Below are 16,427 nucleotides of genomic sequence, written 5' to 3' on the forward strand. Positions count from 1 at the left end.
TGTTGTGTTAAAAAGAATCTACCAAATCGGATTAAAATCATTAACAAAACCTGCCTAAATACTTTGATTATAGCTAGCTGAAAGAAAAACGGATAGGATAGATATTCGTACCTACTTATAAAACGCGTGGAATTAACAGGTCCGAAACTGTTAAAAACCATTTCGGCACTACGGTAACGTTTAAAATCCCTACAATTATTAATTAAATATGAGGAATGCGCTGTGATGTGTAAAAATCAATGGTATGTTTTCACAATTCGCTCTTTACACAATATTATGTTAAAAACAAAGCCGTGTTATGATAACTCGTATGAATCAGTTCGGGCCGCACACCTCACTTGCCCGCCACATTGCATTAAATTGAACCGCGCGAAAATTATTACGCTCACAAGTGGCAAGCTTTAAAAAGTCCGTAGGTAATTTTATTTCAGCATGTATCAAACCAGGGTAATAATTATAATGTAACCATTTGTTTTTGACATTTAGCGTTGTTCACGAAATGTCATCTAATGGACTAAGAGCCAGCGCGTGCCAGACCTTCGTTATTTTATAAAAGCTGAGTTTCTCTGCGTATTGTGCCCAATACAGGGACGTACGATCAGCAACTACATATGAAGTTTGGATCATGGTGGCTTTGGGATAAAACAGATAATAAAACGTCAAAGTATATTTTTTTTTCTTAGAAATAGTGTTTAGAAATCACGTCATGCATTGCCAGACACTTAGTACCGTGGCAATCCCCTGCCAGACAGTAATTAAAGTAAAAATAATCATGTATGAAATGTAAATTCGCTTTGTTCAAACGTCACCTTAAATAAACTACCTATAATAGGCACTGATAATGATAACCCGCCGTACATGTAGGCCTATTCCGGGAAATAATATTGTGTTATTGACGGCGTACTTTATGGAGTTTTCCAGAACTGGTGATCATAATAATTTTCCTGTATGATGGATGTACCTGCCTACATACCTTATAGTACGCGACAGAGCGAGATCGCCATCGGGGTATGAGGCGGAGGGACAACCCGCACACCCGCGCTATATCCAGCACCGGGTTAGCGCGGAGGCTGTGCGGGGCGTCTCCATCCCGATTGCCATCTCGACCTGTCGCGTATTATACTTAATGTACTTCTGACTTCCTTCCAGATCCTTCCACAACTCTGAACGCACACGAATAAGAAATACTAAGAGAAACTTAAATTGTCGGTATACAACCCTGTTCTCGGAAAAACTACAATGTCGCACAAACGACTGTGTGGCGGTATAACATGAAGTTTAAATGAAGTGGGCGAGCGCAGAATCTGATTTTCCTGTAACTTTGAGTACTTAATTGCTATGCACAGACCACCACCTTGAATTCTCTGTGTTGCTATGCGACGAATTTAAGTTAGGAAATCATTTTGTTGCATATTGATGTAATTCTTCTTTATTATCCATATACCTATTTATGACATGATTTTTTGCAAAGGTATAATTAAAGACCTGGAGAGTGACATGGGTTAAGTTTACCTACCCCGGACAATCAAAGAGTTCCCACGGGATTTTCAAAAACCTAAGTCCACGCAGACGAAAGACGCAGGCATTAGCTAGTCTAAATATATGTACAAGCTGAAAACAGCTGAAATTTTGCAATGAGATTCACTTCATAAGAAATAAGACCGGATTTTTCTAAATTCCCACGGGATAGGGAGTATAGAAGATTATTATTTTCCGGACGCTATTCTCCAGATAAAGGTAAAAAATGCTATCATATCAGTCTGAAGGTTAATGAACTAGTGACACCAATGACACCAATGATCGTCAAGCGCTGTGACGCACAGTCGGAAAAGCCTACTTGGTGGACGGGCGACGCGACTCGACGGCCCACGCACAATGCACAAAGAGCTACGTAAGATTAGGGATGATTATTGTCTCAGTTGCCTTAACAATACCTACAACGATATCACAGAGGCAATTTAAATTGTTGCCAATTAACATCTTATACCTGACTGCCCTGCCAGTGTTGGCATTTAAGCATTTTTACCAAACTTTCAACTAAAATCTTACTGCCCTGGCCGCTTAGGGCAACTTGCAGAATTGGCATTTGGCATAAAATCGTTATAATGAGTACGTACACAAGTACACAACAGCCTCTTTTTCACGAAAGTTTTGCTAAAATCTCAATTATTGTGAATGGCTGAATTTAAGGTATTAGAATGCAGCAATGCAGCTGTGCATTTGGACCAATAGTGAGCCAATCAGAAGTTTAGCGATCGTCACACTAGCTACTACTACGGTAATAGGCCCTCCAAAAACACACACACACAACACACACAATTTTAGAGTCCCGTGGACATCGCCCACTGAGACGCTGTGGGACCCAAATATAATTTTACTGCCGACATAATACTTTTTGTCGCATATATTGTCCCTTGTATGACCTAACGCTACAAACACGTGAGCGCGGAAATAGGATTAGGCGACGCTCAATGTAAGTTTCGGTCCTCCGGTTCGCCGGACGATGACCGGCACAAAAACTGTGGGTAGGGTCTACATTTGAATGACAATGTCTTGGGACTTACAGTGTTACGTAATAAATAAGGATTTAACCATTACCACTTCGTTGTTGCCGAAAATCCTCTCAACTATATACATAAAAGGAGAAGCTGGTTGGTTGACTGACTGACTGATCTATCAACGCACAGCTGTTCAAACTACTGGACGGATCGGGCTGAAATTTGGTATGCAGATAACTATTATGACGAAGACATCCGCTAAGAAAGGAAGAGGTTTAAAATTGAAATTTTGAAATTGTGTAGTCCACGCGGACGAAGTCGCGGGCTTACGCTAGTTTAAAATAAAGGCTGTCAATATAGTGTGTCATATCTCCGAAGGTTTAATGGTTCCAAGTAGTTAGTAGCTTTCGCAACCAAGAGACAGTTTTGCTTGCCAATTTTTTCAATGTGTAAGTTTGCGTTGCTTGAAGGTTCTTGGGCTTTGAAACCTAAATCAGAGCCAAAGATTATTATTATTGGAGAATTAAAACTTCTAGACCTACCTCATTTTACCTACCCCATGTAAATAATATACATGTACCATATCCGAGCAAAATAAATAAAAAAAAAAAAATGGACTGCTGGTTTGGATATATTGTAAGAATGGGTGAACACGGGTCACCTCTCAAAGCGAGAAGAGTTTAAGCCAAACATTTGTACAATCATTAATAATTAATTAGATAAGGCTAGCTTTAAGTTTTATTGTAATATTTAAAAAAAAGCGAATATAACTAAGAAAAAAGTATCAGACGTTATGTCCACGTGAGTGAAGAATTAATATTAGCCAACGCTCAATGACAGATAAGGGCCCCGTCCCGACCCACTCGCACGATATATGGCTGTCCCCGCAAACTGTTTATTGGGTCTCTCATTGATTGACAGACTCTCGGGGCCGTGCCTTATTTTGTGATAAGTAAGGATTTCTACCTTATTTTCACCGGAAATCCTCTTGAGCTGTTTTCTTTTTATGAGAGATCGAATAACACACAAATAAGTAAATTCTGTTATTTTCATTCCACGTTCTATTATCTTCTAGTTCAACATTCATCTCTCTTTCAGTTCTTGAACTAGGGTACTGGGGGGCGAACATGGAAGTTATTATTACCATAATATCTTTTGATATGACACTATTGCAAAAATCAAAGAGTCAAAAAATCATTATGGATCCAATTTGTTAGGTACATATAAAATATGAGTTGTTAACTAAAATACAGGGTAGTCATAATTTTATGTATTTTGATGATATAAGGTACTTGCTGTATTCCAGTGACCTTTATACGTACAACCGTCAAATCTCTGTTTCAGGTTCGCGTAGGAAGCTTGTTCCTTTTAGATATAATAAAGTCACCTTTTTATTTAACTGCAAAATAGCACTTACATCAAAATAGTTTCCTCAGGTTAAACGAGTATAACCTGACATCGTGGCATTCAAAATATATTGAAACTAGCGCAGCGGTCTGATTTTTCTTCCTGTTGAAAAATTACCTATCGTAAGCAAATAGCTATAGCTTTCAATAATGGCGAAATAATTATTGGTGTAAATACAAACAAACAAGTTTTAGTTAACCTCCACAATCCATACTAATATTATAAATGCGAAAGTGTGTCTGTCTGTCTGTCTGCTAGCCTTTCACGGCCCACCCGTTCAACCGATTTTGATGAATTTTGGTACAGAGATAGCTTGCATCCCGGGGAAAGATATAGCTTTTTATCCCGGGAAATCAAAGTGTTCCCACGGGATTTTGAAAACCTAAATCCACGCGGACGAAGTCGCGGGCATCATCTAGTAATACATAAACTCACAAAATTCGCACTCATTGTTTATATCAATAAGTAGATATTTTAATATTCCACTGAATACCTACATCGCGAGTATACGAAATGTATCAAGTAAGTCCTGTTTGCCAGCTATAAATAGAGCCTCCTTTAGAACCGGTAAGCATGGCACCCACACTATAAATGGTACGCATCTTGTGCTATTTATAAAATTGCTAATAGTTTCCAGACTATTTTCTAACTCAGAATGAGTTATGCCCTTGAAGTAATATCGTCAAAGGATCTCATTAATTTTTTAAATAATAACTTTCTTGAGAATCCATAACGCGGTCTTTTTACTGAATAGTAAACTTTTTCATTCAAGGTTTGTTTGTTTTGATAATATGAATATTGTCCTTCTGAATATTTCTCTTTTTAATCTTTTCGCATCGCCGCAACGTGGTCACGACGTTTGTTAAACAAGAATCGCCGGTTTATAAAAGAAGAAACTGACTGACTGATATAATGTCAACGTTGGTAAATATATCTCGCAAGCTATTAGCTAACAATAGTAATTTGAGATTGAAGTGCATAGTTTTTTTTATGAAATTAAAAATTCGAAACCATTCTCAATTTCTCCCATTAATAAGACCACAGCGCTTAAGCACTGCGCCAGGGAGGTCGTACTCTCTATAACGTAGACCCTCAGCACCCCTCACTAAGGATTTTCAGAAATTGCCTCCGAGCGATTCGGGGCGGGTCGGCATTTCGATGTTGATATAATAATAGTAGGCAAGAGTGATTTATTAAGTTTATTAATTTTTCCAAATCTGTACACTATCTAATAAGTACTTAATAATAATATAATTGTTAATTAAAGTCCGTTGATATAGAATCAATCTATAGTAAAATCATAATCATTACTACAATTGTTTGCGTAGGAGTTAAGACTTAACGTGGACGTATAACTAATAATAAAATACGCTTTACCGAAAACTTAATAAAGTTCAAAGATTACTCACGCCTACAGTATATTCTCATGTTGCAATAGAATACCTGTGACCTATAGACGTTTTTCTTGTAAGTTTTAGTCGTTTTTTAAATAAGTCTTAACTATAAAGCTGTCTATGAATGGATGCCCATTAGCCATAGGGTAAACCATAAATAACGTCTATCGAGTATCGGAATTGGGTATTTCCATAAAAAATATACACTAATATTAATAGTATCCTGTAGGTAAGTACGATATTGTATTAAATATTAGTAGGTAATGGAAAAACCAATATGTAAGTACTAATTAACTAGCTTATGCTCGGGACTTCGTCCGCGTGGACTAAACAAATTTCAAACCCCTATTTCACACCCTCGGGGGATGAATTTTCAAAAATCCTTTCTTAGCGGATGCCTACGTCATAATAGGTATCTGCATGCCAAATTTCAGCCCGATCCATCCAGTAGTTTGAGCTGTGCATTGATAAATCAGTCAGTCAGTCATCTTTTCCTTTTATATATTTAGATATTGTAGATACGTTGATAGTACGTACTGTCAGAAAACTACCCGCAAGTGCTAACAACCTCTGCTCAATGTTCGAACAGACAGACAAACATTACTTTTTAATATACAGATATCAAGATTATAATCAGTAGAATTTCATATCTAGAGATTCTCATCTATTACAATACCTACCTACTGATTTGTATCAGTTAACTATGTTCATGTCAAAATAAGTCAACCACGGAACAGAAAAAACAGTGGAAGTGCTAAGTAGGCGTGGCACGCGTGCCACAATTAAGCGTAGTTACGTAAAACTGATCCCAGTCGCGTTCTAACATCGCGTGGAGTTGGTAGTCTCGCGACAAATTCATATTGCCCTAGCAATGTTACTGTTCCGTTTTGGAGTGTAAAAATGATAGTAGGAGAAAAAATCTTAAAAATGGAGGTGTTTCGTATCATCGGTAAGTACGATTTTCATTGTTTTCTATAAAATCTTAATTTATTTCAATTAACTAATATTTAATAGAACGGTTAGTCAAAATCAACCTTAAACAATTAAGATAAAGTTTATTTTGGATTGATTCTATTCCGAAAGTACTTCGCTCCGTGTTCGCTACTCAAATAGTGATGTGGCCAAGTAGAATATTGAATTTATCGATTGATATCGATACAAGGATATAAATAAATAGTAACGCAATAATTATAATTTATTAATGAGTGAGACGTTGCATTGATCACTAAATAGACATCAGTAGTTCCTCTAACCTTCATTTAAAATATTTTTAGGTTTCCCAAAGATGCAAGCATCAAAGAGAAATGGATAGATGCAACGGGTAGAGTTAATTGGATGCCAACCAAATCAAGCATGATATGCTCTGAACATTTTTTTAGAAGTCGATTTTATAATATCAAATAAAGGATATAGATATACGAAACCTACTGCGCCTCTATCAATGAAAATCGTTAAGTCTTTTAATCAAATAACCTTGTTTTATTTTATTACTTTCAGTAAGTATTGAAAATACTTGATATTATAATACAAAACAACACACCTCTTAGTTATATTTTTGTATGAAGATTGACTGACTAAATATCAAATTTAATTCATAAACACACTAATTAATTTTTCTCCTATTCATTTTTATATAGGTACTAGATGATGCCCGCGACTTCGTCCGCGTGGATTTAGGTTTTTAAAAATCCTGTGGGAACTTTTCAACTTCCTATGTCCTTTCCCGGGATGCAAGCTATCTCTGTACCAAATTTCATCAAAAACGGTTGATCGGTTGAGCCGTGAAAAGCTAGCAGACAGACAGACAGACAGACACACTTTCGCATTTATAATATTAGTACGGATTTATTCTCAAAATTTAATTTTGGTTTCAGCCACAAAATGATAAATGTGGTCACTCCAGGTTCTTCAAAAAGACAAAGTGATTCGGAGATTCCTGCGTCTAATCACGTTACCGATTTGATGAAGGCAATAGTCGAAAAATATATACATAAATGTTCGCATACACCATTTATTAAAATTAAAAATAAGACTTTCGAAACGCCAGTTTCTTAACAAATATGTTTTATTTCAAGGGCAATAAATAAAATTTATCTATTTTCATACGTTGCAGTATTTATTGTGCATACTTGTAAAAGGCATGCATACATACCAGCACTTTTATTCAATAATTACCTTTTTTAATTTTATTTTTGCGAATGAACAAAATAACGAGTATCTATCGATATCGATAGGTAATTCATTGAGCTACGTGGTGCAGCCTTAACTGAGGAGGAAAAAAAAATCGACCGATCACGCAAATGTCAACCATATGTTTAAAGTAATTAAGTTTATAATTGCTACTACTTAGAATACCGCCATCTATGGTCAAGTAGCGGAATTAATTGGACAATTGAATCTAGTGTGACGTGAGTGTGACTATAGCTCGTAAATACGTTCTTCCGCTAAAGCAAAATAAATCTTATTTCTAGAGCGTCAGGGTTTATTTCCAAATCTGTGACGTAGGCTAGTTTTGACTAAACTTAAACGACAAATCAAATGATTTGTTTCTTTGTAGTGCAATATATGACTATCGGTATATTTGTATGAGTTTGGCGACAGCGGTTCCTATAGTAATTTTGGTGAATTGCACTTCCACTGTTCTTTCTGTTCCGTGAAGTCAACACACTGCTTAACTACTAAGTACAGTTAGCAGAGAACGTTAAAAAAAAATTATAAATAAAATTTACAAAAAAACGTGTTAATAAGACCAACTAAGAAACATGATGAACATGTCACTAGCTCCTGAAACATTACATGCTACAGATTAAATAAAATTAGATAATTACGTGTACTAATTGGATAAATTTTCTCATTTGCACTGGGGTTAAAAAAAGCTGTTACATACTCGCTAAGCTTCGGTCTTGGCTTTATTTTAATAACATGTAAACCGGAAAATCCAAAGTAATCTTGTTTTAATTTCATTAGTAAGAAAGAAACAAGGCGTTCTAATGAGTATAATAATGAGGCTTGAAATTAAACAGTAAGTAGCTAATATTTGTTATTTAAGGCCTAAAGAAAACGAAATCGGAGCCAATCCTGAAACAAAGCTTTGGGAAAATATATTAGACACCAAAAAAGTCATCCTATCATAATCAAAATATAACAAGAATCAATATAATGTTCTAGTTCAGGTACATAAATAAAATCTATCATTAATAATAATAATTTTCTTAACTACTACTTGTTCGAAATGCAGATTTCAATGAGAATGTTTGACATATTATATATTAACTTAGTATTAAAGGTTCTACCAAGATTTTGTAATCTAAATTCATTGTTTAATATTATTATGAAGCGAGCAGTAAGGAGATTTTCAGCGAGACTATGTCGAAAATACAACTTTTCCTTTATTTGTGAATAATTAACGTTTCAACTTTAGGGTGTACGACACCCCGGGGTATAAGCCGCAGTCGCTCAAAGGCCGGGAGTCTTGACTACGATTTTAATTAAGCGTAATGTGAAGGAAACTTGACGCGGTTGTTAGTTAATATGTAAGGGATAATATTATGTGTCTTTAGTTAAGAGGGCGAAAGTAACGTATTGTTTAAAACAAAAGCAAAATCATTATTATTTTTAGAATACAAATATTTGCTGACTCTGAGACACAGGCAGAGTGAACGAGAAAAATCCAAGCTTTCTTTGCCGTACTTAATTATGACGTCATAATAACAATATCTTTACCTATTAGGTGCGTTAGTAAGGTTAGAGATCAAACTTTCAAACCCAAAACTAATTAATTTGTTTCATGTAAGCCTTCTTACATATTGGGCTTCCATCGACTGAAAATTTTATTTATAATTATTGAATCGACTATCTTTTCTACTATATTATCTTCGATAGATGGATATAGCGATGGACTACTCGTCTACTACGTCATTGATATATAATGTTTTTTTTTAAATTAAGATTCAAGTTAGCCCTTGACTGCAATCTCACCTGATGGTAAGTGATGATGCAGTCTAAGATGATAGCGGGCTAACCTGGAAGGGGTATGGCAGTTTTTATTAAACCCATACCCCTTTGGTTTCTACACGGCATCGTACCGGAACGCTAAATCGCTTGGCGGCACGGCTTTGCCGGTAGGGTGGTAAGTAGCCACGGCCGAAGCCTCCCACCAGAAAAAACCACTAGGTAATCGCCCTGTAGTAGTAAACCACTAGGTAATCGCCGCCGTACCTACTTATTAGTCCATCGTGTGCGGTGTCTGATGCAGATCTAAGAGTACTTAATTTTTGCGGCGGATAATCCGTCCGTCATGTGCAGGTCCTTAAGTCCATTATAAAGTCGTTTCAGGAAACGATACTGTATGTTACCGACAGAGCAACAGAGCAGCAGACCGCTAATTTAGCGTCCGCCCGGACCCGCCCCCGACGCCCGCTGTAGGCAAAACTGTAATCGCGTGCATTTTTAATGATACCCATTTATAGCTCTTTCATAAACCGGTTAAGGCCGACCGGATTAATATAGAATTTACTACAAAGTATAAGTTATTTATATATGTAAAAACGTGCTGAACGGCTGTAACCTGTGACTTTCTCTGCATAAAGCCAATAATTTATTATTTTACCGCATTAAGTACATTATTCTACAAGGAGCCGATGTTTCATAAATAAATATAAATAAATAAATAAATCGTTTATTTCTCAAAAGTATTGGTACAAGTACTTTGTTTTTTAAGTGTATCCTGTATTCTTACTCTCTGTAAATCTATTAACAATAAAGTTGTTTTAAAATTTAAATTTTTTAAAGTACATATAAGTATTAATTACAATTACAGATTACAAGTGGTGATAATAATATGTAACTAGGTGTAGGTATATTATACTTGCTTGCACATTTTATAAACTTTTACCAGTGGACCCTACACTAGGAAGTGACCTGTATCGTAGGGTCCGAGTTAATGTTTACCATGGTTTCCTGTTTTATTTCATTAATGCGGTTAAGCACGGAAAATTAGTGACTGAGGAATATTAATGGTATATATATGTTATAAAACTTATAAATACATATCATCATGAGGATTATAATATATAAGAGATCATTACATACTAAAAATAATAATAATAATGTAATATATTTTATAAATAAAAGTAATAGAAGTGTACAACAACGTGCGTATTTATTTGATGCGTTTGAGCAACCGTTCTGTATCTTCATACGATAGTGTGTTAACGTTGCACACAGCACAAAAACTACCTGTTACTTATGATAATTCCATACTTGAAGCAACTTTTATACGCTACAATGAGATTCAATCAGATATGCCTTTTCAAAATCGGAAGTTTATACATGTGATTCTAAAGATGGCAAGCATGTTTTTGTAGGCTTTTCGAGTTAACGTTTTACCTTCGATCATGCACCTTTGAACGAAGAAGCAAGTATGTCTGGTCGCAATATAATAAAATCCATACTTTCATACTATATTATAAATGCGAAAGGGTGTTTGTCTGTCTGCCAGCTTTTCACGGCCCATCCGTTCAGCCGATTTTGGCGAAATTTGGTACAAAGATATCTTACATCCCGGCGAAAGACAGGCTACTTTTTATCCCGGAAAATCAAAGAGTTCCCACAGAATTTTAGATAAACCTAAATCCACGCGGACGAAGTCGCGGGCATCATCTACAGTATTATATAATAATATCATGTATTTTATGTGTAATGTTAACTACATAAGTCCCAAGAAGATGGGTCTTCTAACTTTGCTGTAGGTTGCTTTCTTTACAACCTCTGGTAGAGATCTCTTATAGAGATAAGTGCTTCGCTGTCTACTTCTCATCTTTTTTCTTTTTACTATTAGATACTAATTTTTGGTAAAAATTCTTAAATTAAAAAAGACGGCTATTGGTAGATAACACTCATAGGTATACTGTTTAGATAAAAAAACTGTCTACGTACAATACTGCCTTTCTTGCTAGTGAAACATAACATCAACTTCTTAAAATATTTTTAATACCTACTCTATTTATGACAAATCTCTTTTTGAAATGATAATACACGAACTGATAATTCATTGGATTATTAGTCCGTGACAGGTTGAGATGGCAATCAGGGTATGAGGCGGGGGGGGGGGGGGGGGGCGAACGCCCCGCACACCCGCACGTCACGTTAGCGCGGGAACTGTGCGGGTGTACGGGGCGTTCCCTTTCCGACTGCCATCTCGACCTGTCGTGTCGCATGATATAGGTAGGTGCGCGTAGGTAGACAACGCGTTGAAAATAACAATCGCTCTGTTATAAATTAATAATTTTAACATGACGTGTTAATTCGCTGCTTCAGCATTTCAATTTATATAAAGCGAACAATCCGCGAGGCGGCGAGGCAGTCCACATTTCCATATTGAATAGTTAACACTGAAACTACTGTATTCGCGTGAAGTAAAAGTTCCGTGTGTGTGAATTTCCAAATTAAATTCGTTGGACATTTCTTGTGGTTTTTTTTTTCAAAAGACTGTCGAAGCGGACCTCCTAACAATTGGTGTCAGAAGTGGGATGCTAAGAAGGTTCACGCAAGAGGACCCTTAGCATCCAAAGAATCCTGAGGTCATCGCAGTCGTGATCGACGATAAGCCTCGCCCCCAGGGTTGAGCCCGCATCACAACCACTAAGCACCGGTTCTACTCAAGATCGACGATAAGTCTCAGCCTGCCAGACTGAGCCCGCATCTCACACGAAGAACGCGAATATCCTGGACTCACTTAAAAACATCAGTGAAATAAATTTTAAGCCTTCAAAATTACGAAATACAATTTCTTCAATATCTTCAGAAACCTACTCGATATCGTCGCCGCGTGAAATACGAGACGCATTCCGTACAGTTCAAAGCCTTCACGTGTCGCAAACGCATCGACCTAATTTAACTTTCAGTGCAGTGACATCAAAGTGAAAACCTTTTTGTGAAAAATAAATCGTGATGTTTGCCGTTATCCTGTAAGTAGTTTATATTAATTTTGTATAAAAAGCGTAAATTGTCTAAATTGTATATTTTCGTACTGTATTTTAAATTTAAATCCTTTTTTTTTTCTCTCCATATCTCAGTTTCAGTAATCAAAAATGAGTTTAAAGTCAGAAAGTTCGGACGTAAAAGTGCCTCTCTCTGTGCTCACTAAATTCGTAAGGTCTTATGACGGGAATCAGGAAACTCTTGCCGCGTTCCTAACTAACTGCGATAACGCAATCAGTTTAGCTGTTCCCGACCAGCAAAATATCTTATGTAAATATATAATCTCCCAACTTGAGGGCAAAGCACAATTAGCCTGCAGCCTTAAAAATTTCAATAATTGGGATGAATTAAAATCATATTTAAAAAGCACGTTTGGCGAGAAAAAACACTCGTCCCATCTGCTACTTGATCTCCAAAACTGTAAACAGGGCCAGTCCGAAAGCGTTACACAATATTCTATCAGACTCGAAGCATGCCTAACTCGACTTCAAGCTGATATTCAAAATTCATGCACTGATCGTAATCTCCTTCTAGGCAAAATCGCAGCTATGGAAGAACTCGCCTTAAGCTCATTCCAATTAGGTCTTAACCCTAACATTTCTAATATTGTCCGCTGCAGAAACCCTTCGACACTTAATGAAGCAATTCCTCTAGCAGTCGAAGAAGAAAAAATTTTCAAACTTGTAAAAATTACTCAACCAAAACATCCAACTAAATTTTGTTCCTTATGTAAGAAGACCAATCATAGTTTCTCAGAGTGCTTTAAGAAAAAGCACGATTTCACACAGAGATCATCTTTCCACATTCCTCCCACTAACATTCAATATCCTGCAGGAACAAGTCAAAGTTCATCAAAGGACTCAAATTTCGTCAAAACCTGTGCCTATTGTAAACACAAAGGACATCTTATCTCAGAATGTCGTAAGCGCCAATATAATAATAATCAGCGTCGGATGAACTCTCACCCTCCGTCAGGTCCCTCTCATAGTAACAATGCTAATGTCAACATGTATGAATACTCAGAATCCTTAAATGAAGTGACGAATAGTTACGTCCCTGAATCAAAAAACTTAAACTGATTTCGGATGCGTGCCTGCCGAAATCAACAATCCAAAATGGCACTCGAACTACTAAATCCTTTTATACTAATTCCCCCAAATCGTTTACATCTCGGCAATCGCTACATGACTGTCCGAGTCACACTGAATCTTATACCAAATCTTTTATATCCCGGCAATCACCAAAAGACTGCCAAAATATCGCTGAATCATATCCTAAATCCTCACTGATTCCTACAAAATCGAATACAAAGCATTCCAAAGAAGATTGCTCAAATAATACTATATCTCATTCTAATTCTTATACTAGCTCTTATACTACAAAATCCTTTAAATCTCAGTTTCCTTCAAAGGATCAACTGAGTCTTACAAAATCTAAAGTCATTCAAAATGACCCCCAAAGCAACGCAAGCAAAAGCTCATTGCCTCTTAAAGACGTCCCGATCTTCGAAACAAGCACCCTGAAAAAGTTGGTGTCCTTACCTCATGCATTTTTACAAATAGAATGTAATAAAAAACCTCTCTGTTTCTTAGTTGACACAGGCGCAAGTGTCAGCATTATTAAGCGCTCGTGTTTACCAGCAGAGCCCCAATTGTCTCAAGAAATTATAAAACTCAAAGGCATAAACGATAAGGATTCCTATAGCGAAACTTTAGGAACAGTTGTGCTTAACCTTATTATAAACGACCACACCATTTCTTTTAAATTCCACGTCATAACTGACGCTCTGAATCTGGAATCAGACGGTATCTTAGGTACCGATTTTCTACATTTTTTCCATACTAATATCGATTATAATACTAAATCCCTTACTATCTCAAATTACACTTTACCAATTCATTATTCGAGCCCTAGATATATAATACCGGCTCGCTCCGAAGCTATTGTTGAATGCACTGTCTCAAATGACAAGTTCGAGTTACGTCATTTAAAAGACGCACTCATATTAGATCACTCTATATCCGAAGGTGTATATATAGCAAACTGTATAGTAAGTTTGAAGCCTAATTATAAAGTCAATGTCTCTGTTTTAAATACCACTGAATCTCAAATAGAAATCCAAGACTTCAAGGTTCATTTAACTCCTATAGACTTCTCTGAACTACGCCAAGTGTCTCAATCCCCCGAAATTGTCAACCACGTTTCTAATTCTTCATCAAATCGACTCGATCGTGTTCTAAGTCTTATAAGACACTCACATCTTAACGATGAGGAGAGAAAAGTTCTCTTAGAGTGCTGTTCTGAATACTCTGATATATTTTATCTCGAAGGAGACACTCTAACTCATACTAACGCTATTCAACACTCTATTGACACGGGTAATAGCTCTCCTATTAATGTAAAATCTTACCGTTTTCCCGAATGTCATAAAAACGAAGTCGATTCCCAAATCCAGAAAATGCTACAACAGAAAATTATTAAACCGTCTATCTCTCCATGGAATGCTCCCGTTTGGGTGGTTCCCAAAAAAATGGACGCATCCGGGAAAAAGAAATGGCGAATAGTTATCGACTACCGCCGCCTCAATGACGTCACTGTATCCGAAGTATATCCTATTCCCTTGATCACAGATATCCTAGATCAACTAGGTCATTCCAAATATTTTAGCACACTGGACTTAGTCTCCGGTTTCCATCAAATTCCGCTGAATCCTTCAGATGCACCTAAAACTGGCTTTACTGTAGTCAACACAAATGGTTCAGCAGGCCACTACGAATTCACTAGGATGCCGTTCGGACTTAAGAACGCTCCCAGTACTTTTCAACGTCTTATGAACACAGTATTATCAGGTCTTCAAGGTTTACATTGCTATGTCTATTTAGATGACTGTATCATCTATAGTGCAGATCTCAAATCACATTGTGAAAAACTGAAAATGGTATTCAACCGTTTCAGAGATTATAATCTCAAATTACAACCGGATAAATGTGAATTCCTTAGAAAGGAAGTCACCTATCTAGGTCACATTATAACGGATAAAGGTGTCTCTCCAAACCCAGAAAAAATTAAATCAGTCTGTGATTTCCCAATTCCTAAAAATCCTAAAGAAGTAAAGTCATTCCTCGGTCTCGTTGGTTATTACCGCCGATTTATTGACAATTTCTCCAAGATCACAAAACCTCTAACATCTTTACTCAAAAAGGATGTCACTTTTCATTGGTCTATAGAACAAGACCAAGCTTTTAACCTCCTGAAGGAAAAGTTAACCTCAGCTCCTCTTCTCCAATACCCTGATTTTTCTCAACCATTTATCGTTACCACAGACGCCAGCAACTACGCCGTTGGCGCAGTGCTATCTCAAGGCCCTGTCGGCAAGGACAAACCAATAGCCTATGCTTCTAGAACCTTAAACAAACAAGAAGGAAATTACTCGACCACAGAAAAGGAGTTAGTTTCTATTTTATTCGCCGTTAAAACTTTCCGACCATATCTCTACGGCACTAAATTCAAAATCGTAACAGATCATCGGCCCTTAGTATGGCTCTTCAACGTCAAAGATCCTGGTTCCAAACTCGTCCGTTGGCGCCTCAAACTTGAGGAATACGATTACGAGATTATTTACAAACCTGGAAAATTAAATTCAAATGCAGACGCTCTGTCTCGCATCCCAATTCATGCTATAAATACAGATAATCTTACTAAGCTTTCCTACGAGGCATATTTTAAGAAACAACTTACAAACTCTTTACCAGATTCTAACACAAAAATTGAAGAACACTCACAAGCTTTACATCTTTCCAAATGCAAAATTATTGCATGCCCCGTTTCTCTAGATTTCGACAACTCAATGCCACATTGTGAGGAATTATTATCTCAGATAACCGACACCGCTTCATTGTTAGAAGCCGAACGTGAACAATGTTCGGTAAGGTCAGTTACAAAAAATAATAAAACATATTATTTTCTTTTTACCAAGGTTCATCATTACGATGAGACAACTTTTCGCTCCATTTACGACACTTTGATGATGCTTCGTGATGAACTTATATCACATCACCCTAGCATTGATGAAATAGCTATCTCCGATTTCTCTGAACCTTTTACTAAATTATCCTATACCAAAATTTATAATATGATTTCCTACGTA

General features: G+C 36.6%; 1 protein-coding gene and 1 long non-coding RNA gene across 8 annotated transcripts in view; one reads left to right on the top strand and one right to left on the bottom strand.

Moving 5' to 3' along the window:
• Positions 1-16,427, bottom strand: part of LOC117989666 (serine/threonine-protein kinase minibrain-like) — a 229,402-nt gene that overhangs the window by 117,208 nt on the left and 95,767 nt on the right. The gene's annotated exons all lie outside the window — the stretch shown is intronic.
• LOC138403390 (uncharacterized) lies at positions 6,029-7,404 on the top strand. The gene is made up of 2 exons (XR_011237649.1): positions 6,029-6,248; positions 6,574-7,404. It is a non-coding gene; the product is annotated as an uncharacterized lncRNA (long non-coding RNA).

This window comes from Maniola hyperantus, chromosome 16, assembly GCF_902806685.2.
Source record: "Maniola hyperantus chromosome 16, iAphHyp1.2, whole genome shotgun sequence".
Classification (NCBI taxonomy): Eukaryota; Metazoa; Arthropoda; class Insecta; order Lepidoptera; family Nymphalidae; genus Maniola; species Maniola hyperantus.